At 41.6% G+C, this 23,728-nt stretch overlaps 2 protein-coding genes across 2 annotated transcripts in view; one reads left to right on the top strand and one right to left on the bottom strand.

The window, feature by feature from the left end:
• SHANK2 (SH3 and multiple ankyrin repeat domains 2) overlaps window positions 1–11,041 on the bottom strand; it is a 259,058-nt gene extending 248,017 nt beyond the window's left edge. Inside the window, exon 1 of the mRNA XM_050975060.1 lies at window positions 10,973–11,041. The gene's annotated coding sequence lies outside the window, so the exon portion shown is untranslated. The remainder of the gene's footprint in view (window positions 1–10,972) is intronic.
• The window catches only part of PPFIA1 (PTPRF interacting protein alpha 1), a 503,873-nt gene that overhangs the window by 331,585 nt on the left and 148,560 nt on the right, over window positions 1–23,728 (top strand). The gene's annotated exons all lie outside the window — the stretch shown is intronic.

The raw sequence follows: 23,728 nt of genomic DNA on the forward strand, positions 1-23,728 counted from the left end.
ATGGAGAGTCAGGCCTGAGGTTGGAGGTCAAGGACAAGCACTCCCACAGCATCACATCACACCCCCACATCATCAAACCTTATTGTTGTTTCTGATGAAGGATAATTCTAGTGTTATTACCCTCAATGAAGACAAAACCAGTGCATCCAGAAACCTGAAAGCAAGCCAGTTCACAGCAGCTTAATGGAAGGCTCTATTTACAAAGGAAAACTCTGCAGGGAGTATTTCATTTTTTTGCTGCTTCAGTGAACTGTAGATTAATGCTGCTCTCCAAAGCACCTTAAGTCAATAAAAAGCATAAACATTTCTGTGGTTTCTCTATTTGTCCGCCACTGCTAAAATATGTGAACCCAAAATACAGCAGGGAAAATACACAGAATTTAAGGGCATAAGAGGTACAGGCCAGTGAGTGTGAGCAGGAAGACATAAAGACCATCACATGGTTTGTCTGTCCCTAAAGCCATCTGAGAGTGCAACACATTCCAGGGTAGTGGATGTGACAGAGAACAGTAAACTGCAGCTATACAGCAGCCAAACAAGAGTTGAGTTAGGAAGAAAAAACTTCCCCAGGTTTTGGCAAGTGGATTTTCATGCAGAAAATACCCAGGAATACCTCGTTGTCAATAAGAAAGGAAAATGCCCAGCAGGAAAAGCAGCTCCCAGGACTGAAATTTTTAAGTTTAATAAATACTGGGACAAAGAACTTCTTGGAGTTGTTGGACAAGTCTTGGAGACTTGTCAACAAGGCATAAGACACCTAATCTTCTGGAAAATAATGCACAAGTAAGCATGGCAAGGATAATGAAAGTCTGTATCCACAGTGGCAAGATGAACAGGAAATGGGCCCCACCAGCACAGTGGAGAAACAGATCATTTAAGCACCATTTTTTAAACAAGACCATTTGAGCACTGGAGAAACTGGCAATTTGTTGCCTCAAGTTTTGTGGAAATGGAAGATCCCACCATTTGTTAAGCAGAGCCACTGGCTATCACAGCTCCCACAGAGAAGCTGCTATCTTTTAGGAACTGCTTCTTTTGTCCCAAGGATATTCCAAAAGATTTTTCCACAACCAAACTTACTACATCAGGAAAAAAAGGCAAGTTGCCTGGCTTCCTAATTAATACTTGTATAACCCGTGAAAATATTGCATCCCAGATTCCTAATTCCTACCTCGCAATTCATTGGTTCAACACAGCTGAAACACAGAATATGTTTATCATGGTTGGCTAGGATGCCTTCTTCCTTTTCTCAGAAAAAAAAAAAAAAAAAAAAAAAAACACCACCAAACCAACAGATCACAGGATTCCTACAGTTAAACTGATTGTGGTTTTTTTGTGGCTGCTTTTTTGGTGTAGAGGAGTGCTGACAAGATTCTCTGTAAATGAATAAAAACAGATGTCATTATCATCTTGGCAATAAACACACCATGAGAAGTGTCACACCAACAGGGTTTGTTTCACCTCGTTTTGTCTGGCCAAATTTCTCAACTACTGGGCACTGAGTGTGCCCCAGCTCCAGGTACTGTCCTGCCCTGGCCTCTGCACATCCCCTAAGCATAGCAAGCTTGAGCTGCAGCTGGTTAAACAGCCATTTTGACAGAGGAAGGCCACAAAGAAGCAGGAAGATGAGAGAGTGAAAGGATGGCTTTATGCTCCCCTTACTATTGAACTTCTTCCCCAGTCCCTTGCCCTTTAGCTCGGTGGGAGCAGCAGGATGTGCACCCAGCCTCTGGGGCAATGGCCAGGTGATGTTTCTCAGACCAACAGGCCAGATGAAAGAAACAGCTCAGACTGCTGCCTTCCCTTTACAGATGCTATTTTTAGATTGGTTTTTTTCCAGTCCAGCCTGCAGCTTTCACAAAATCTGCTGGAATTTCTTATTCTGCCATTTGCTGCCACTGCACCATTAAGGAGAATTTCAAACAGTCCAAACCATGACCATCAAACTCCCTTTTCCTCTAAAAAATATTTTTTAAAAACCCTACAAGAACATTGCAAAAGGCTGGAAATAAACAGTGCACAGGTTACCTAATGGGAAAAAATTCAACTGCCAGAGCTCACTCTCAGGGTGAAAGGTGTGCTCCAGAGAGCACAAACAGACACAGCAGGGGAAAAGCCAAGAGCAGCAACAGATTCATCTATTCTTCAGAGCTTTTATGTTGATGAACTCACACTAGAGGAATTTAATAAAAATACATGTTTACATTTATTTGTAAGTTAGATAGTGTAAACTTGATGTGAAAGGGTTGAAATATCATCAATAGAGAGACACACCAGACAGGGGATCTTCATTGAACATCCAGGTATTATCAGATAAATCCACTATAAAAACCACGTTTGAAAATCTTCAGCTTACTAATGGCTCTGTGTGATTTTTGTGGACCCTGCAAAGTACCAAACCCTCCTGGTCTTGTTTGCCCCTTAAACACAGCTGAGGCACAAGCACAAATGTCTTATGCAAGGCCAGGTCTTAGAGAGCAGTTTCAAATCCAGGGGTCACTGACTCCTAGTCAAGATAAGACCAATCTATTTTTATATAAACATTCATTTGCACAATAGCAGCCCTGTTGCCTGCAGGGAGAAGCCCTCCAGACTGCTGCTGTGAGGCCAGTTACAAACCTACCTGTGGGAATATCTGGGATACAGAGTGGGCATTGTCACAGGCTGACTAATGCCATGAACCAGACTGTGAGAAAAGTTTGCAGGGAGAGGAACAGTCACTGCTAGAAAGAGGTATTCAGGAAAAGGATTTCTGTGTAAAACTTGCCAGAACTCCCAACACTTGGATTCTGTGGCTTTATTCAGGATTATACATATCAGGTCAAGAACAAGCTTGATGAGGTACTAAATTAAAATGCTGGAGACGATCAAGCATTTCCTTTTCTAATTATAAAAATATATAAAAAAAAAAGCACTTCATACAGAGCTGGAGGTGGGGGGTTGAGTCCCAGCACACTATGCATTTCACACCTCTCCCTGGTTGTGCAGAAAAGGTCATGCAGACAAACATTTGAATTGAAGACCAATTCCAAAGGACAATTTGCAATTTGATGGGTTCAAGCTCCCTCTCTACTTCAACTTTTAAGCTGGCAGTAACCACACTGCCTCCCAAAAAGCAAGCCCACCCTTCTCCTCACCCCAGAGCACTCCACCCTTGTCCCCAGACTGCTTCAACACAAACCGTGAAGCAAAAAAAAAAAAAAAAGCACTGATCCCGGTCAAACTCCAGCTCTTTTTTTTTTCGAGAGGTTAGTTTCCAAATCCATCATGCCTCTGAACTGGATCACTATGCAAATGTTTGCAGAAGCAGCAGGAGAAAAATGGCACAGGGCCAGAAGTGAACTGCCAGGGCTTGAAAAGGGCAGAACCACTTCATCCAAAGTCAGCATTAATGTTTGCCAACACAGAGTGGATCCAAGACACCACTGCCTGAGCAACAGGAAAGATCTCCACAAACAGAGCCACCTGATTAACCCCAAGGGAAATGTTATCAGCACCCAAATTCCACAACTCCAACCAGGGCACAGACACAAAATCCAGCCAGGCAAAGGCAAAACCTAGAAGAAAACATCTACAAGAAGAAAGCCGGAACATGGACAAGGAGTGCTAAACAATCCACAGCAAAACCTCAGGGGAGACAAGGCACTTGCAGCTCCCTTGCTCTCCCAGCTCCACCAGACAGGAACAACTCCCTTAATTACAGCTCTATTCCCCCCAATCAGCAGCCCCTCACTTAAATTCACTTCCTGCTGATGATGTATTTTTGATCTTTCTGTTAAATAACTGAAACACCCAGATAAATATTTTAGAAGATGAGTGCTGACACAAATACTACAGTACCACAATGATGAGCAAAAATTCCTCATGTACTTTTCTCTGAAGCTGTGTGGCATCAGTGTGGCATCTCATACTTCCAAGATGAATTATTGATTGGAAATCAATATTCAAAATCAGTGGTCATATCCACTGGTTCTCATCAGCACCACCAGGAGATTGTTTTCACTGCCCTGTTAAAGAGCAGATTTAAGCAGCCCTTGCTGGGTGACCAGCACAAGTGTCAAATTGTTTTGCAAAAGGGCTCAAGAGTGAGACTTCATCCCACCTTTTATTTTTTAAGGAAACAAAGAAGAAAATTGTGTGAAGAGATTGTCAAACCTGCCACTTATTTCTGAGTTCTCTTGTTCATGTCTATTTGCACAGACTTGCTAAGAAGCAGCTAAGTCCCATTAACTTTTCGTATTTACAGTCTTAAATGCCAGCACCATATGATTAAAGTGGGTCTGTAAGCAGACCCACTTTAATCATAATAATTTTTTTTATTTTAGTATTTTTTTTATTTTAGTATTTTTAAACATAAGTACTTCACCATTATCACTGCAGCATACACACAAAATCTACACAAGCAGCCTATTTCTGCAAATACAGGGCAGTTTTGAGTTTCTTTCGTTACCAAGCAGCTTTGGAAGCTAAATTTCTCCTTGTTCCCTGTCTCTTCTACTTAGCATTTATTTTCCCTGTAAACTATTCAGCTGGTCACGTTACCTCCATGGAAAGGCTGAAGTTCAGCCAGGCAGATGTAAAGAGACATTTTGGGCAAGGATAGGTACAAAGAATACAGGAGACAAGCAACTTCTGCCGAATGAGGAAGGCTGGAAGACAGGCAGAGAAGCACATGTAGAAAAAGCTTTTGAATGTCTGAAGTGGAATTTCAACATGAAAAACATTTGAAATAGGATTTCAACATGACAAAACAGAACCTGCTGGCAGGAAGAGGAAGCAGGTGTAAAGATTTAGGAGCAGGTGGAGCACTAAAATTGGTTAGGATGGATACAATAATGATTCAAACATATTAATAGGGGAACATAGCAAGTATTTATAAATGCTAACAAGCACAGGGAGGTTTGCAGTAAAGGCCAACTCCCAGTGGCAATGTAAGTTCTTAAGTGGCTTCTTTTAAGCCCCTGCAAGGTTTCCAGAACAATTCTGGCTGACCTTTATTTAAAGGTCCTTCTTCCAGACAAGGAATTAGGCCCAGCCCCATGAGCCCCACAGAGCTACCCTTCCAGGCTCTGTTCATTTCTACAGTTGCTTTTAGCATGACCTCCAGTTTTCACATTTATTAGAACTTCTGCTTTCCAACAGAGAGACAACGGTGCTCCTAAGACATTCTTTAAATACTCCTTCCAGTGGAAACTATAGTTTACTTATGGCAAAATAATAATCACTTTGAAGTATTAAATAAGATCTTTACAGGAATTGCATGCACTTAGTTGTAAAAGCAACATTCAGTTTGAAAATTCATCTGTTTAGTATGTATTGATCCAGAATTCTAAACCACTTTAAATAGATGATAAACCAAAAAAAAGCTACATAACTAGCAGCTAAATAACTAATCCAAATAGGGCTGAAAACAACAAAATGTTTTCAGAAATGCACCAAGCTCATTGTCCCAGACAACAGTCAAGGTATAAAAAGCCAACTTGAAACATGGAAAAGTTCATCCAGTCCAGCTCCAGATCCAGAAAGGCATTTCTTCATAACACAACAGCTTTTACATAAAAAATCACAAAGAAATTTTTTACTGTGAAGGTGGGGAGGCACTGGTTGCCCAGAGCAGCTATGGGTGCCCCAAGCAGGAAGTTTTCTATGACAAAATAGGCTGCAGATGCACTGACCAAAAGAAAAAACTCCCTTCACTTATCCAAACCAGGAATGCTACAATGTGAGTAGTTACAACATGTTCTTGAAGTAATACTGAAGTACTACACCACTTCAATTTTTAATAGTCTGTCTGTTTCCAAGAAGATAGATTAAATGGTCATTTTGGGGTACCCACCAAATTTTCTTACCATATAGGGCAAGGCATTTTATTTTCCAGCCTTTCTGCTCCCAGCCTCTGCTTGCACTTAGCTAGGTAAATATCAGAAAGATTATGATATGTTGGAAGGGAAAGGACATAAGAGAATTTAAAAAGATTTACAACAGGAGTCTGGAAAAAAATAAAATCAAAGCTTGTTGAACACATTTGCCTCAATTTCACATCCCTGATGGACAAGCAGCTTTGTCACTTGTTAATTTGCATTTGATGTTTATCAACCTCTTTCCTCTTTACCCATACAGCATTTTTTTCTGATAATTCTAATACAAACAGAATAAAATGTTAACAGAGAAGCACTGCTGGTGTCTTGTTATGTAGATTAGATCAAGCCCTGAATGTAGATAAAGCAGATTTTCTCTCCTCCTTGCACACAGGTTAGCATTTAGAGCTTGCTATGAAGTTCAACCTCAATTTTCCTCAGATGTGATCCTGCTGGGGACTACTATGTCATTTGATTTGCTGTGTTGACAGAAATAGTCTCATTGTTTGCTTTAGTTTAATCAATGGAATAACATGCCAGTTAAAAAAGAAAGCAAAGGTGCAAATAGATCCTCTTTTTTTCTTATAAAAGGATGAGTTATCTTTGGTTGAGAGCAGGCACAACAAATAAAATCAATTACCCTTTCTCCTCGTGTATGCCGGGGTTTTTTTCTAGTTTAATTCCAATGAATTAATTTCTATTTCAACTCAGCAGGGAACACCCGTAGAGGTTTGCAAGTGTCTGCGGTGGGATTTGGGGGCACAGAGCTCAGACTCCCCAGGTCTGCAGTTCCGGGCCTGTCCCCTGCCAAAGAGCCTGCAGGGGGAGATTTTCCCTCACCTCCACACCAGCTTCATGTCTTTCCTTAGTCCAGGGGGAAGCAACAAACAAACGGCGACACAGAAAGGGAGGAGGAGGAGCGGGGCAGGTGAGCGGCTCCTGGTTTTACCAAACTCCAGTGCAAGCACAGCCACGTGCCCTGTCCTCACCATCCCTGTGCCCATCTCTGTCTCTCTGCAGCAAATATTCCTGGTTCCCAGGGACAGATGGTCTCCAGGCTTCTCTTAACTGCAGAAAATCTTCCCTGACTTCTTCCTTTTTCAGAGGTAATTTTGAAAAAGGAGCTCTGCTGACCTTAGCTGCATCTTCCCCAGCTATTTTTCAACCCAAGCTAAGCATATTTTGGGCTTTAATTTATACTCCAGCCTGTGCTCATGGCACAACCAAGGACATTCTTTAGGGTTGTGCAGGTAAAGGATGGTGATGACAGAGTAGAGAAAATATTTGCAGGCTTAGAAAAGTTAAATGATCTGCCAACTGACCCAGGCAGCACAGTGACTCCATAGAATAACTGAGAAATAAATTATTTTCTTGACATTTGAGATTTTTTGATTCAATTCATTATACAGATAAGAAACTCATTTTTACCAAATTATAGGCAGCCAAAAATTATGCAATCAACCCAATTAAACTGATTACAAGAGCCAGTTTCCTCATTGACTACCCAGGTTTAATTATTACCTTCAGTAAACAGCTCAAGAAATAAAATATCACTTCTTAGGCAAGAAGAAAACAGAATGAGACCCATGTTTGTGACCATTAGGCAAAGGAAGGGAAACAAAAAAAATAGAATGTTATAGAAATAGAAAGATATATAAACTTTTCCAGCTTTTGCTATTTTAATGCTATTTGATATTGGAATTTAATATTAAAAATAAATAACATGCTAAATCACCCTAGCTTATCTGCTCACAATACCTTTAATTTAGAGGCAGCTTAGGATAGCAAGGCTGTTTTTCTGAAGTAGCCCTCTCTCAATTCAGAGCCAAAATAAAATCAGCCTCCCTGAACACAATGACCTGGATTCTTTGCTGTGCCTTAGACTCAGAGAATCACCTAGTCATTTGGGCCACAGGGGTCTCTAGAGGTCTTTATTTCAACCACTTGTCCAGAGAAGGTCCAGCAATGAGATCTGCTTCGGCTGTCCATGCTTTTATCCAGGCCTGCTGGAAAGTCTCCCTGAAGCCAGCTGTTTTCCAGGCTTACCTATCCCTCTCCTTGAGGGGCAATACCCCAGCTCCCTTTTTCTTGGTGGCCCTCCACAGAACCTGCTCCAGTTTTTCCATATCTTTCCTGTACTGTGGTGGGTCCAAAACTGGACACAAGATGCAAGAGTGCCAAGTCACAGCTGGCACCATAACTTTTCTCCAGCTGGTGGCTGTGTAACTTAGTTTACAATGGAGTTTCAAGCAAATATCAGCATCACCTAAATTTCTGGACTCATTTATACCCCTTTACAGTGATTTTTTTCAAAGTATATTTTCTACCTGTCTGTGTAGGTCTCTAATTCAGTCCCAGGTAACATAAGGCCTCAGACAAGACTGTTAGAGAACCAGAAATACTTTAAGCAGATTTATTTCTAATTGACTAGATTTCATGTTGATTGTACTCCTGGAAGTCCTGATTAAGTGAATTCATTACCATTTATAATTTCTTGACAGCACACTTTGGAGATTCCAGCCATGGAAATTATCACAGTCTAATCAAGATATGCAAACTGAATATAAAAGCACTTACCAAAAAAAAAAAAAAACAACCAAAAACCAAACAATTGATTGAATCAGGATGGAAAATAATCCTGATAAGAAAACCAGGATCATTTGCACTCCAGGCATACTAATATCAGTTTCTGCCATGAAGAAAGTATTTAGGAAAAGATTTTAATAAATGTTCCAAAGGAGCAGCTGCTGAGAGAGAATTTGACAGAGCCTTTGTGAAGGACACCCACATGTGACCATGACTTCCTAGGAATGACAGGCAGTGATGCCCAGGAACACTGTGCTTGGAAGGGCTCCTGGGTTTCTAGAAAATTGGGGGCTGGGCTGACCCTGCAAGAGGCACCCCTCACTTTGCTGCCCCAGTGCCTCCAGGTGGGAACTGTGATGGAAAGCTCATTTCCTGATGCTGCTGCTGCCAGAGCTACCTGTGCCTGCACCTGGTCAGAGGGGAGGAACAGCACCCAGGCAGCTCTGCTTTCCCTGTTATGCAGCTGAGCAGAGAAGCCAATAATGAAGCCCATCATGTGAGCCAAACCCTTCAGGACATACCCATCAATGAGATTTACAAAACCCTCTCTCTGCTTTGCCATTTGCAGGAATGAAGGAGGCAGAGCTGGCATGGGAAAAGCCCTTTTCAGTATTCACATAAAACTAGAAATACTCTTTTTCCACACTTTTAAAAAAAATAAGCATTTAAAAAGATTTGCTATTAGGTTTTGTGTCTGCCTAATGTTCTCCCTCAGCTTTTATGTAGCCTCCCTCACAGCTGGTTTTGGGGGGTTTTTTTCCCCACACTTGCCTGCACTAGTTGCCTCACCTCAAAAGTTTTCTGCAGTTCTTAATAAATCCAAACTTCTCCTCTTGTTTTTCCAGTCACACATGGAGAGTGACCACTTCTACATATCAGCTGAATTTTCTTACATGCTTCCTAAAGGGAGCTTACATAAAAGAAGGAGAGTGACTTTTTTTACAGGCAGATAAAGATGGGACAAGGAAGAATGGTTTTAAACTGAAAGACGGGAGATTAAGATCAGGAAGAATTTCTTTAGTCAGGAGCTGGCGTGGCCCTGGCACAGGGTGCCCAGAGAAGCTGTGGCTGCCCCTGGATCCCTGGAAGTGTCCAAGGCCATGTTGTACATGGCTTGGAGCACCCTGGAATAGTGGAAGATATCCCTGCAAACTTAAACATTTCAGCCAAAAGAACACAGTTTTTCCCATCAACTCAACACACCGTCAAACACAACACTTCAAATCCAAATTTGCACACCTGTTTCTGCACCCCTCTCTTTAGATTGGTGTGCTTATCTTTGATAGTAGCCCTACCACTGAAGCAAACAGTCAATTATTAAATGCTCTGATAAGCTAGAAATTCATTAAGCTGAGCTTTGAGGCACACATTTTTTAAATCTTTCTCCTTTTTCCATTTTTACATACTAGTGATCCAAATTATACTGCTTCATGTCACCACATGCTATACAGCATCCCACCTGACACATTTTACATAATTTTTGTATTTTCATTCTCCTTCCAGTGCTCATCCAAAGGCACTGTTAGGACTCACTATCCAGTCCTTGATCCGTGGTCATAAATGCACATTGACACAGACACCTGCAGCAGCCAGTGCAATAAAAGGCACCTTCAGTTCCTCTTATCACAGAGAAAATGAATTTTTTAGTTTTCAGATCATACAGAAGCATCATGCTTCACCAAAAGGAAACCTAAGTTTCAATCAGTGTCCTTTTTGTTCTAGTTTTCAGATCTCTGAATTTCATGTGTCCATTTATTTTGTAATGATTGAAATGGAAGCCAAGAAAGTGATGTTAATTCAAGAAATTGTTCTGCATAAGAAGTTCTCAGTCATCTCCAGAGTGCTGCCAAAACTTTTTGGACCGTGTTTTAAAAGAATCAGAAAAGCAAAGATAAAGACATTTATAACAAATGTAGGGACTTGAATTAATTAATTCAAGTTAATAGGAATAGGAAAGACTGAAAATGCAGCATTTAGGTAAAGTAAGAGAGATAAAAGAAATATGATTGTGCTGTATCACAAGAGGCTCAAGTCCAGCAGTTCTCACCTAACTGTACAAAATCCAAGAAATTCTTCATCCAGTCCTACCATCAGCTGCAAATTTGCAGGGACCTCATTAATAAATTGCTCCTAGATGAAAACAGGGGGGTGTCATGCCTAACACAAGAAGTATGATAACTTCTTCCATCTGCTAGTTCATATTTCAGGTACTTTGGGGAGGAGGAGGATAAAAGTCAACCATACCTTTCAGCCATCTTCACTCCAGGCTGCAGTTCAACTGCAAATTCTTCTGCTCTGAGATCATTTTTGTAACCCACCCACCACCATAAAGAAGAAGGAGGAACAGTTTCCTTTTTGAAGATCAAGAAAGTTTTGGAAGCATTTTTGACCACTTGTTTGTTGAAAAACTCATCTTTGCAGCATCCAGCATGACCCACAGCTGAGGTCCTGGGCTGTAACTGTAGCTTTGCCCGCCTGACACAAATAATTCAAACATTTTGTCTTCAAAACCAGCTTGCCATACTTACCTGTCAACACAGGTGACAGCAACAGTGACAAGATGATCATCTAGTTCTAGTTCAGAATCTAGTTCTCTTTCATCTCAGATTCCTGAACAAAAACACAAAGATATAAAGATTTATAGCTGAAGAAAGAAATTAAGTGACCCAATGACCACCTTATTTAAATGTTATAAAGCAGAAACACTCAAGGAGATTTTTTTTCCACAAAGTAGGTTTTGATAGGAAAAGGAGAAAGGAATTTTACTACACTGCAAATTTCCAAAGTATTTCTCATACTGTAATATAAATATTATGCATAGCTTTGCAAGGGCAAAGCCTGCTATGGCTTCACTCACTCCAGAGTGCTTCTGGCTCATGAAGGCAGCACTGAGACAAAAATAGGCTCTTCTGGTTATTAAGAAAGACATTTCAGGCCAGATCTGACAGAAGGTGAAAGGTGCTGCTCTGCTGTTCTCCACAAACATCTTCCTTGATTTAAGTCTTGCCAAAGCTCTGAGCATCCCAGGAATGTGCATCTGCTGAACAGCCCAAGTATGAGCAGCAAAATACTTGGTTTTGCCTCCCCAGGTCCACCTGAGATCCTGAAATTTGGGTCTGCTGTCTGCAGGCCCCCAAGGGGATTCCCAAATCAGCAAGTATGTACTGAGCCTCCCAGTCCAGCTCTGGGCACAGCATGCATCCAGATATCTATATCCAGCTGTGCTCCCAAGTGCATATGACGGCTTTCATTGATGGTTAGAAACTCAGGCTGAACAAAATTCTTTCCTGTTACATATTTTCCTCTTTTTAGAGATCTAAATGGAAGAGGAAATCCAGTTATTTCCATTGCAACAGAAAGTTTGACTAACTCTACTTTTTGTTGTACTTGCTGTATGGTTCTCCATCAGAAAATACTGCTGAATTATTATGCTTTCAGTGTATTTAAGCCCATTCTTTATTTTAAATATAGATTTTGACACATTTCACTAAAAAGAAACATTCCTATCTAAAATGTTCTGAGAAGGAAGAAAATACTTGCATATCTGTCTCCAGCAGCTGTGGGATTCTGCTCTTTTAGCAGCAACAAAAGGAACTATTAAAGGACATTTCCCACACTGAACTACTGTATTTTGTACCAGTGCCAGCTGCATTTGAGATTAAGACTGGTAGGTGTTGCATTTTTAAGGTGGAAGATAAAAATGTGATTTCCATGACCACTGAGGCTACAGGAAAGGTAAGAAAAAGTTCTCACAAGGCAAAAGGAAGGCAAGGAAAGAAGTCAGGAGGTTGAAAATAAACCAAAATAAACTAACCCAACCAGTTTCTTAATCTGAGATGGGATAAATGGCTTCTACTTTTGAACTCTCTCTTTTATGCACATCAGCTTTCAGTTTCTAAATGGATCCAGAAAGAGGAAGAATAACTTGGGACTGCATATATCAGAGAGAAAATTTTCCAAAATTGTTCTCAAACACTGACACATCACCTCAACATATTCCAAGACCAGGCTTTGTTGGCTTCAGGAAAGATTTACATCTGGTCAGACTGAATAAAGGTAAGAGCACAGCAACAGCTTGCACTTGATAGTGGAAGAGAGGGGAAAGCCAGGAGCTGGTTGTGTGTGGAGATCAAACTCTTCTTACCCAGCAGCATGGTTCCACTTTGCATTTTGGATGTTGACTTGTTTTTCACTGTGCTGTCCAGAGCTAACCCTAAGGATAAGCAAATCAGCCTGTAAACCCATGGCTTGCCAAGAGATGGGGAAACTCTTTACATGAGAGTATTTATCTACTGCAAATTCACAGGAAAATGAAAATAAATGGTGCCAATCCTGATTTTATAATGAGACTGGATATGTTACACACAGGAGAAAGACACTGACACTGGAGAGTGAGCAATTGTCCTCTCTGCTATTTCTGCAATAGGATTCCCTTAACACCCACTGGCAGACAAAAAACAAGTCCCCTCCCAGATCCTGCTTTTCCCTCTCCTCAAGCACAGGATCAGTGGAGCAGAAGCTTCTCTTTGTCTCAGAATCTCCAATGCATCCCTAAATAAATCTCTATGCTGTGAAAGCCTCAGTTACTGCACGTCCCCAGCACTTTCCCCTGCAGGAGGTTTCCCTTCCAGACATCACTTCCATGTGTGGCCAGGCAGGAGAATAGGGCCATGCACAGGCTCATCCCCCAGGAAAAACACCAACCATGACAGGCAGGGTGCTTTTCCTTCTGTAGGAGCTCCAGCGGGAGTCTCTCCTACACCTAACCACCCATTTCCAACATGTTTGTAGGAATGTAACACCTTCAGGGATTTCTGATCCTTTAAAAACTTTGGCTGAAGTTGAGCAGTAAATTCCAGAGCCACTGGAAAGTGGAAGGAGATGGATAAGGAAGGGAGGAAAGGCTGAGATCACAGTCACACAAGCCATTTTCCTGATCAAATCCATTTCTAAAATGCCAGGGTGACTCCAAGCCACCCCAAACAAACGGTGCAGTTTGATTTCCACCCGACTCAGTGCTGAGCAGTGAAGGGATGTGACATTTCTGCACAGTGCACTGTAGCAGTGTAACTTGGTTCAGGGAGCAGCAGAGCTGCAGCCATGCAGTATTTATGGGCCTTCTCCTCAGCTCCTTCTCCCTGCTCTTTCCCCCCAGGCAAATCAGCTGGGATGTTGCCTCCCAAGCCCAGCTGCTGCCACTGCTGGAGGAAGGCCCTTGCTGTACCACTGTGCTGCAGAGGGAACACTCCCAAAAGATCTGACACAGGGCAAACCTTCCCCCAGGTCTGGCAAAATGAGAAAACATTTCAAAAATTGTGTGAATTTTAGCAAGCAGGATGAAAACATCAAGATTTCCCCGTTCTATTTTTCACAGTTTAAAGAATTTCCAAGCAGGAACGTAACTTTGTTTGGGGGTGTTTCTCTAGGCCCAGGAGCACACCTAGGAAAATAAAAGTTACTAACCAAAAATAAATTCAACTACAAGCATGCATTTATTTTGGCTCACACAAACAAGTCCACAAATTATACAACCCTATCAGCAATCTTGAGTGGGTATTTCTGTCCAATCTCTTCATTCTCTTCCAATGCCAGAGAATTCCCAGGCTCTGTTTCTGAGCTGGCTCCCAGCTGACCAACCAACTTATCTGCACAGATGCCTGCACAGCCACAGAGGAACAGCCATCCCTGTTAAATTATGAGGATGGCACAGAAAAGGGAAACACTGAAACACTCAAAAATGAAGCACTTGGGAACATTCAGTAACAGGATGAGCACGCCTAAATTAATACAACTTCAAATGACACGCTTCATTCATTTAACCCCGACTTTTCTGAACAGAAACACAGCATCCTGTTCTCTCTGTTGTCAGGTACATAAAATGTCATCAGCCTTGAGGACCCTTTTACTGGCACATAGGCTCACGTTTTTCCAAGCAGCCTCTGAAATCCAAGGTAATTTATACCTGATGTCTAGGGATGTGAATACCAGTAGAGTTCATCTGACTACAGAACACTTGACACGACCCATTTTAATTAAAAACCTGCTAAAGCAGGCCAGTTATGCTGCATGGAAGTCCTGGCTGCTGCTTTAACAGAAAACTCATGTAACTTATAGGAAGCTAAAGGTACTTTGCACTGTCAGGCTGCAGGCAGTTCATTAGTTTAGCAATTTTCAGAGACTCCCAGATGTCTTTGGCACTAATAGACCCCCCCCCCCCCACACACACACACACACACACACTGAACTTTCCACTTTTCCCCCAAGTTAAATTGAGAGCTCAAATACTAAGGGAAGCACCAAGAGCAAGGTTTGTGTCTCCAGCACATGATGGATTCAAATCCTGCCTGGGAGAGATGTAATAACTAAACCTGATTTGATTGCAGCTCAGCAAAGAAGGAGGCAATGAGCTGCAAAATGAGTGCAGCAAGGGAAGAACTACCTCAGATTTTGGGAGGCTACTCTCAGCTAATCCTGCCATTATGTAAAGCCAGTGAAAACAAAACCTGGTCACGAGGTGGAAATGTGAACAGAATCAGGAAAACTGTTCAAGGAAGTGGAAAAATAGTAATTTTCTTCATCAGGAGACACCATATTTGGGCACATATTTAAAAATCTGAACAGAATTCCACATGGACTTTTTCAGAACTAAATATGAATTCTACAGCTGCTCAAACACTTGCTGGAATGAACTCACATATTTGCATCTCTCTTTGGCGTTTTTTCTACGGTCCACTAATCTTTTCCTCAGCAGCCTAAACATAATGGCCTAAATGCTTGTACATTGTGTGGCAGCAAAGAATGATCTTCAGAAACACCAGATGCTTTGTGCCTTCAGATTATTCACTGTTTATGGCAGCAAGTTCAGGCTAGAAGGAAAAACTAAATACCAAAATGTAATTCCTGTCCAAATCTCAACAATATAAATATGCACTGCTAACTTCGTATATATTAAAGAGAAATAACCTCCCAGATATTACTTCTTAGAATGCACTTAAAGCCACAACATGTAAAGAATAATATAATTCCAGATAGGTCTAGCATCAGATCCTGCATTTTGGCTGGCTGATCAGAGTAGATTAAAAAAACACTTCCAATATAGAAAGAAAAATCCCTTCTTCCTATGCTTATCTAAACATAAAATGGCAATATATTTAAAGTAGTATGGACTACTGCAAATTATCAGCAATCAGTGATGAAAAAAAATGAGCCCTCAGTTCATGGCTCATAATTATTTCATTTCCCAAATACTGATATTTGGGGAAAAATCCCTGATAACTGCTAAAAAATAATATAAGCTCTCCAAAGAGCCAGAAGGTGCTCACCTTGGATGTAATTTTTCATGTAGCTCCTCAGCTCTGTCCAACTCAATGAACTCAGTCCTAAATTTTGCACTGAACATTTTCTGGTCTTTTGTTCTATGAGATAGTGGAGAACTTTGGAACTCAGATACACAGGAAAACTTGTACCCATTTCTTACCTACCCTGAAACTGGATGCTGATCCTTAGCTCAAAAGAAAACCTGTTGATTGTATGTATCAAAAAAGGCAGGCTGGTGGTTTTTTAGACTTCAACACCTTCCAAGGGTTGTAAATGTCAACAGCCAATGACCAAAAAGAAAAAAATACTTCCACAAAGTGAATGAATCCCACAGGTTCTGATATCCTAAAAGGGAGAAACAGCCTGAATTCAGTCCCAGTAGCAGAATTCTGTGTTTGCTGTGTTTTTAGCAGTCCAGATGGCTCTGTTTTATTTACATGTCCCATCTAAACAATCACTGCTGCATTGTGGCAACACTTGTCACTGTTGTGACAAGAGGAGGGAAATCTCTCCCCTCGGTTATAAATCACAAATCACCGAGGGCAGCTGCAGCCTTTACTTCATCATCCCCTTCAAGACAGGAATTTCAGTGAAAGATGGGAATCTATTAACTTTGCTGGCTGAGCTATGCTAAGTGGAGAGAGATGAAAGATGGAGTAATGAAAGGGAGAGAGCCCAGCATCGTGACTGACCTGTGCAAGGACAGCCCTGGTGTCCTGCTCACAAATGAATTATTCAGCTGCCAGGCCTTGCCTGCAACTCTTCAGGTCCTGAAACACACAGGTTAGGTCAGGCCCATCCTGTTGAGTTTCTTGGCAACACATTCAGGTTAGTGAAAGGGAACAGGATTGCTCATTTTGGGGGTATTGGGTTAAAAAACTGTTGGTGTCACTAGCCGTACTTAAGTGAAAGAGAAACGCAAGCTAAAGAGCAATATTTTGAATAATTTTCAAATAAGTACATCAACTGTCTGGGAAGATTAAACTGTTCTTACTAAAACTACTATGGCAGTCATCTCATAATAAAGAAAACATCTGTGGTAAACTAAAATTTGGTGAAGGTCTAGCAAGGAAACCATCATGTACATAACAAGCCACAAAGGTTAAGAGCTGCAGCCGTGTGATCTCAAGAAATTCATCAGGCCTAATTAAGTTGATGGTGCATGAGCTCTCCACAGAGAAAATTACAAGCAAAAGAAGTAAAAAAGGGAAAACTACAAACATCTTTAAAATTGTGTAGGTTACTTGTCAAAATACCGCTTGTTCCGTTTCTCCCAGATCAACAAGATCTGGACATGGAGCCCCTTATCCGGTCCAAATTGAGATAGGAGTCTTTCTTCCCTCAGGAGCACAAATAGTAACAACCAAGGTTCAAGGAAATTGGAAGCACAACAAATGGAAGAATATAAAGGGCTCCACAACTTAGAAATTCATAATTATTTTGGACAGCCACATGCAAGCAATGCATTAAGATAACAGTCTTGGTTTAAAACAAGCAGGTATAAATGTTGAGTCTGCTTAACAACCCAGGGAAGCCAGTGCTCCCAGGCAAATACATCCCTGATAAAGGGATGGGAGAAAAGAGAATAAAACTGACAGATGTACACAAATCTCAATGGAGAGCTCAAGCTGGACCAATAAAACCCATGCCAATCAAGCAAATTATGCAACACTTATTTACTTTTGCTGAAAACACACTGAAATGCTCATTACAGGAGGATTACAGCTGGAAAAGAAAGCCCCAAGAAGGCAACTCCTGACATTTGATGCATAGAACACTTGACTCCAGCTGTCTCCAGTGGAGCAGCCTTGAGACACAGCTGTGTCACACCAACTGCCCCTCACTGGGCACATCATCCCCCAGGAGTGTCACACATGCCGCTGTGACATCCCAAGGGCTATGAGATGAGCTTGGCACCAGTTTGTCAGCCCTGCCCTAAGGCTCTTTGTTGTACTGGCTCTGGGTGCTGAATTGAAGGTCAGCTGCCTTGGGCTCTGGGGAGAAGTGAAGAACACTGTCCCTTCTCTGAATCCCCACAGAGTGAAAGCTCATCTCCCAATATCAGCAGAGCATCCAAGCCACAGATACAAACTCCTTGCTCACATAAGATACTGCAGCAGTTCTGCCAGGCATCCTTTCATTTGTTTGGATTTTCCAGTAAGGATCTACTGCACAGAACACCACCTATTCTTTCCACAGGGGGTTTATTTAGCACTGCATCCCCACTCATTGTACCAATGTAATTTAAGGTCTTCCATTTGCACAAACTTGGCACTGCCTAGAGTACACAAAGTGTAAACACAATTAAAGTACGTACATTTTTCTCTCACTTTCAAACATGGGTCACTCTGTCTTTAGTCATGTGTTTCTTCTATTCAGTTTGTTCCCTGCCCTAGTACAAGTTAGTCATTCTTGCCCTTGTGACTTAGTTTTGTTATCCACAAAGTTGTTTGTTTAACCCCATAAAAACTATTAAATAAGATAATACTAAGAAAATTGATGCCCCAAAAGTAAGGTATTAAAGAAGTCACACATACCTATAAAAAGACATTCAGCTTTTACAGAGCAGCTACAGAAACATGGAGATTGCTGTATTGAGAACTGACCTTCCATGATGAAAAAATAAATGTTAATACCCCTAAGCAATATATGGCCACGCAGCGGCTAAGTGAATTCAAATATTCAATATACATGGGGTAGCAGCAGCCTCTGAGTGATCATTCCCTTCAGAAACAGAGTGGTTTTATTCAAATCAACCTCAGAGAGAAACAGCCCTTCCCTTCCTCACCCAGAAAAGACAAGGTGTGTGTCTGTCAGGAACAAAGCAAAACTAATGTGCACTGTGTCACCCTGACCTGAGACACAATTACAAGGTGCACCACAGAAGAAAAAGGAAGAAAGTCCCTGCAAGACTTCAAAGACCACAATTGTGTGTGTGAAATACATAAACACTCATTCGCTAAAAGATGTATAAGGCTTCCATTAAGCAATTCTTTAATCTCCAGGTGACAGAGAATGCTTTCCTGGTTATGTGAAAAGAAAAAAGAACAGCAGGGAGCACAGAATAGCTGCAAAAGCCATTACTGGCAATAATCCAGAGTAAGATCTGAGCAGCCCAACCATCCTGGGGGATTCCAGGGAGTGCTCTTCCTCCAAAGAACAGCTCTGGGTCCTGTTTCTTCCAGGGAAGGAACCAGGAGCTGTCTGTGGAGCTGCAGCAAATAGCAAAACTAACATTGCTCTCTGAGCCTTTCCAGATCAACTTTCAACAAGGTTCGTGACAAATCTGAAGGGAGGAGAGAAGCTGGCAACAGGGAGCAGCAGGAGAGAGATGACTGGGCAAGGAAAAGGCAATTTGAATTGGAAGTTGATTAACATGAAGTGTCATATGAAGTGAATTGGGCAAAACCAATTCCAAACACACAGCATTGGAAATGGAGCTGATTATTCCCAATTCAGAAAGACAGTGTTGTGCAAATGTCAGTTTTCCATGCTGCATTCACAGGAATAACTGGGATATTGGGGAAGAAATAAAGAACAAAGTCAAAGACATTAAGTCATGATATAAATATGTGAAACTCAGGCCCTAGCCCTACTCTTTTCCTGTCTGGACAGCAGTGTAGTGTGAGTGGCTGCATCTCCAGAGCACCCCAGCTCCTACCAGCCATACCCTTTTATTTTTCCTATTGGCATCAGGAACATGATGGCATTAGCAGCCCCAGACAAAGAGGGCAAATCACACTAACACCTCATGTGCCTCATCAATGCTGCTAAACACAATAGGAAGCAACCTGAAACAAGTGTCATCACTTAGTGCAAACAGGATCAGCTGTTAATAGCCTATTAGCAGCACAATTAGCAAATTGGATATTCCTGCTCATTATCCATTGTTCTATTTGCAAACAATATTTTGAACAGATTAGAACACAACATTATCAGTAGAAGTCCCACCTGAGAAGTAATACTTTCAATTAAGAGCTTACCAAGTTTCCCCATAATGCACTGAGGTCAATTTTTGGACTTCCTAGAATCTCTGGAAACTTGGAATCCATCAAGATGTCACAGCATACATCACAGCTGAGACAGCTACAATACACCAAGTATCACTACAATACACTACTACAAGTATATAGTGATACTTGGTGTATTGTAGAAGCCTTTAAGCATCTGAAGCCTTTAAGCATCTTCTTCTGAAGCCTTTAAGGCTTCAGAAGCCTTTAAGCATCTGCCCACCCAGAGTAACACCTCACCACATCAGAAGGCTTCAGGCACCTGCCCATCCAGAGTAACACCTCACCACCTCAGAAGGCTGCAAGTGTCTGCCCCCCTGTTTGTTAGCCCAGCCTTTCATCCCCTCCTGTTGATGCACTGCCCCTGTGTGCCCTCTGCTCCCTTCGGTGGTCGGTCAGTGCCCCTGGGCACTCCATGGCTCGTTGCTGTCAGTGCTGCTCTCCTGCTGCTCACAGCTGTGCCCATCAGGGATGAGGCTGGCCCAGCCCCACTCCCAGGTACCACAAACTGTGTGCCTACAATTGAGACATCATTTCATAGAGAGAAAATTTAAAAAAACAAAATCAATTTCTCTTTTCCCCAAGTAAACCCCAATTCCTAAGAGCCTTCCAACACCATTTGTGCTGTCAGTGCTTTGTTGCCAGCTTTGCTGAGGCTTTTGTTCCCACATTGAGCAGAGAAGAGCAAGGCTAAGCAGGACACACTCCCCAGTTCAGCAGCGCTCAGGTGCAGAGGTCTGGGCTTGCCCCAGTCCTGCTCAGAGAGCAGCAGTGGGAATCTCTTTGTGCTGTTCCAAGAGGACTCTAACCCTTATTAAAAGCTTTGTCTTTGTAGTCACATTCTGCAAAGCCCACACAGTACAACATCCACCTTGCAAAAATGTCCTTTATCCATTCTAAACCAAATTTTAAACCCAAATTTCAACTACAATTTCCAGCTTACATCTTTCATAGTGCTGAGCTCAATGAACAATGGTTCCCAGCTTAATCCACCCTCACCTTCATGATATTCCAGCATATTTGCCCTATTGGGGAAGTTTCCTTAAGCATCAGGTACTCATCCAATAGACTAAAAAATAAAAAAACAGAACAATTTTCACTCATATTGACTGCACTTTATAAATTGCTTTATAAACAGCAGTTAAAGAAGGTTGGGGTTTTTTCTTTGGGACAAAGTGCATGTCAGTGCTCTGGATGTGACAAACTAAAGCCTAACTTAAATATTTTTTGACATAAAAATGTTTATCATAAATAGTTACTTACTGAGAGATTACAGTAGAATAGACTGTTTGAAAAAAAAAAAAGGAGAAAAAAAAATTTTTTAAAAATCCAGATTTCAAACTGAAAAGCTAAAACTACCATGTAGGTCAAGCAGGTTTTTAATTTTAAAAAGAGAGAAAGTAATTTTCAAAGCAGAAGTTGACAGACTTGAGAGAAGCTGAAATACTGAACAGCAATTTCATAAACAATTCAGCTGTAGCCAAGAGCTAAGAGGCCTAGGAAGGAAGCAAATAAAAACAGCAATTGCAGCAACATTGTGGAGTAAGGCTTGGGTTGATTACACTGATATGGAGTATAAATTATGCAAAGTTTTTATTTAGATTACACTTCACAAGACCATTTCACACTTCCAGCTGACCAGTAAGGAAATGTTGATATCTGAAGATCTCAGTAGGATATTATTTTCAGTTTAAGTTAGAAATGATAGACTCTTAATATCAATAAATATCAATTAAATGAATATACTACTGCGCATGTCATTTTGTACTGCACAATATTTTCCCACTCTGAACAGAAGTCATGAGCATGAGCAAACTGTACCGAAAAATTCAACATGCATCTTCTCCTAAACAGGTATTACTGAGAGACAAACTGCTGCATTCAGCATCATTTGCACATTTTATCCCATCTGGTTTGGCAAGTAAGGAAGCTTTGCAAAAAAGGGAGCCATACATAATTTGATGAGTTTAATTTTGAGAAGTTGTCAATCTGAAGTCTCGTGGGAGGAAAGTTTCAGAGTCATCCTGAAAGTTTTAGCTTTTGTTGACAAAAGAGAAAGTCATGTCAAACAGGTGGATTACCACAGGAGAGAAAATTTCAAGGAAATATTTGAGTTAAGCTTGAAAAGGCTCCTTTTTCTCTTTTGTGCTTTGAAACATAAGAAGGTGTTTATTTCAGGAACTCATTAAAAATGAAGATCATGTCCTCCATAGAAGGGGAAGTGCAAAAGGCACCAGTCACCAACACTGTGATACACAAACATTTGGGATTAAAAATACAATCCCCTGGAAAACAAAGAAGCAGAGCCCCATGATACAGCTCCCTGGGATATCAGGCACTGCACAGACATCACTCAGCTATGTGGGAAATATCACTCTCCTCAGGAGAAAAACAGGGAATAGAGTGTTATTGGGATAGCATAGGGAGGGAACAGAAAAAAGAAGAAAAAAGCAAAATACTGCCTTGGACTGCTTTTTTGTGGTATGAATCTTTTAGGGACCTTGACATATTTTCTTCCATGTGGCATTTAAGGGCAGCTCTCTGCATTAACACTTGCAGTTTTGAAGTCTGAATATTGGCATAAATAACCAAATTCAGCAGAGCTGCTGACACCAGCTGAGGACCTCCAAGTAGGGAAAATAAACACTTTTGTTTCTCAAATGTTTTCCCTGGGTTCTGAAGTATAAAAATTTCACTTGGCTTTATCCTGCATGTTCAGTTTCCTTGACTGACAAGCAAAGTGGCATTCACAGTGACACACTTTCCAGACCTGACTGTACAAGTGCGAAGGCCAGAGGGAAAAAAGCAGAATTTGCCAGAAGTTAAGCTGCTCCATGATAACATTTTCAAATATTCATTTAGGGTGATCTTTACTATCAGATAAATGCTATGCTGATGGCAAAGTGGTGTGTTTGCCCTCTATAACACATGAAAAAGGGTGAGCTCAGTTCAGTTTTGCAGAAAACAGGGAAAAACCAGCCCCCAGAGGTGTGAGACAAGTCCTGTGGGGTGAGAGGCCAGGAGGGATATGCAGTACTGACCCTGAAGTGGCTTTTCCCCACTGTGAGAAGCCTCTGTGCCCCCTTTGAGCTCACCTCTGTACCCACGAGCAGAGCAGCTCCGAAGGCACCACGAGGACAAGCCTGCTCCTCTGTCCTGGTGGGACGGTTCCAATGGGGAGAGAATGGATCCAAGGGGATGGAACAGGGCTGAAAGCAAAAAGCAGGGAAAGCATTACATTTCTGTGATCTGCTGACTTCCCAAGCAGTTTTCAGCCCTATTTCAGAGAGGTGATGATGGCAAGAAGAACAGCTCCATTCCTTCCCTCAGGAACCCACAGCTGGCACATCCTGCTTGTCCTAATAGGAATTACATCCAAATAACCTGCAGCAGACAGGAAGACAAGCCTGTCTACCAATAAACTGCCATTCCACTTGAAACTTTTCATCTTCACCAGGTTGACCCAAAGAGAGTAACAAAGGGTAGGTGAACAGAAGCATAGGAATGGGTATCAGCTGGCTTATGTTTTTCAGGCTGTAGCACGCTTCAGAAAACCCTATCCCAGTCTTCCCTGGAGAAGACAGAAAGTGTCCAGTTCACTGCACTGATGGCAGCATCATTAAAGTAATGCACAGAAACAAAACTCATAGCAATGTGCTACACCCAGTCCTGTCCTAGGAGGCTGTTGTCTAATTGGATAGAGATCATCTCAGAAGCCAGGATGTTTTCATACAGCCAGGGTCCTTTCGAGTGTGCCCCAGAAGCTGCTGTCAGGAGCAATGGCCACAGACATCAACACATGCCAGGCTAAATTAAGGGGTGGAACTGCTGAGCTTGCTCCAGCAATGCCATGGAGGAAAGACCACAGGCCACTCACCTGCTGGGTTTAAATTTACTCTCTCTGGAAGTACCTAATCTGTAAGGACGTGCCCTGGGGGTAATCCAGAGGCTGGCAAG

This window comes from Serinus canaria, chromosome 5, assembly GCF_022539315.1.
Source record: "Serinus canaria isolate serCan28SL12 chromosome 5, serCan2020, whole genome shotgun sequence".
NCBI classification, from domain to species: Eukaryota; Metazoa; Chordata; class Aves; order Passeriformes; family Fringillidae; genus Serinus; species Serinus canaria.